Raw genomic sequence first — 1,210 nt, 5'->3', positions numbered from 1 at the left:
CTAAAAATAATGCTACACACCTCTATGCAATTAATGACTTAATTCCATTTGTCTGAATTATATGAAATAATATTTGAACAAACAATATCTATACTTATACCGATAAATATCTTTATTTTGTATTTTAATTTTAAACTCATATTATTATTATTATTATGTATTTACCTATAGACACAATTTGCACTTATACCCCAACTGTTGATGATTCGTAAATATAATACGTCTTATGTATAAAATATAGTATCTACAAAACTAGAATTAATTTATGTATTTATAATACTTTTTATTTATCCTTATAAACATTTATATAAATGTATCATACTATAGTGACTAGTTTAAAATTAGTACTTACTTAAGAAATATGCATATAGATTAAGTATAAAATAGGGATTCTACAAAATAGTCGCAGCACTATACACGATTTAAGTTTTTTTTTACAAGCGTTTAAAATCCAAAATTTTACAACATTTTAATATTTAAAGCTTGAAAAGTAACAATTAATACAATGTTCCTCTTAAATTTTTATTACAGAAACCGAAAAATATTAAAAATTGGACATTTTTGTTTATAATATTTTAAGTTTAAATGTTGATGAAACTGGTTATATTTTTACGAAAAATAATGATTTTAGCTATTTTGTTGCAATTCAAAATATATATTTTCCAAAGTTAATTAAAAAATTTACATTACTGCGTATATAGTATATATTTAGTATTTACTATAGATACCTAAAAATTTAATTTTTCGAAGTATTTAGACTAAGTTTAAGCTATGATCATCGTTCTACGATATAATTTATTTTCATATTAATAACAATTAATAATATTATGTGAAATTATTTATATTATATATTATGTGGAATTACATTATTTTTAACCTATTGAAAAAAATATGAATAGTAATAAACGAGTATACTAATATAATATAAAATAAATCATAAAATATACATACTTATTATTTAAGTTAGCATGAACAATCATTAAACATTAATCAATTAATATTTAATAATTAGAAATAGTCCATTAAAATGATTTAGTGGCCAGTCATTGGCTTATTAAATTGTATTGAACTATTAATCAATTGTTTATGTGACCAAGAATTAGAAACATAAAGACTGATTTTAAACGGAGACTGTTTCCTTCACTCAAAGTTGTTTTTCACATGATTTATCATTAAATAAAAATGTAATCCACTAAAGTGAGCTATTAGT

The sequence above is a fragment of the Rhopalosiphum maidis genome, chromosome 3, assembly GCF_003676215.2.
Source record: "Rhopalosiphum maidis isolate BTI-1 chromosome 3, ASM367621v3, whole genome shotgun sequence".
Taxonomy (NCBI): domain Eukaryota; kingdom Metazoa; phylum Arthropoda; class Insecta; order Hemiptera; family Aphididae; genus Rhopalosiphum; species Rhopalosiphum maidis.
Note: the sequence above shows the minus strand (reverse complement) of the source record.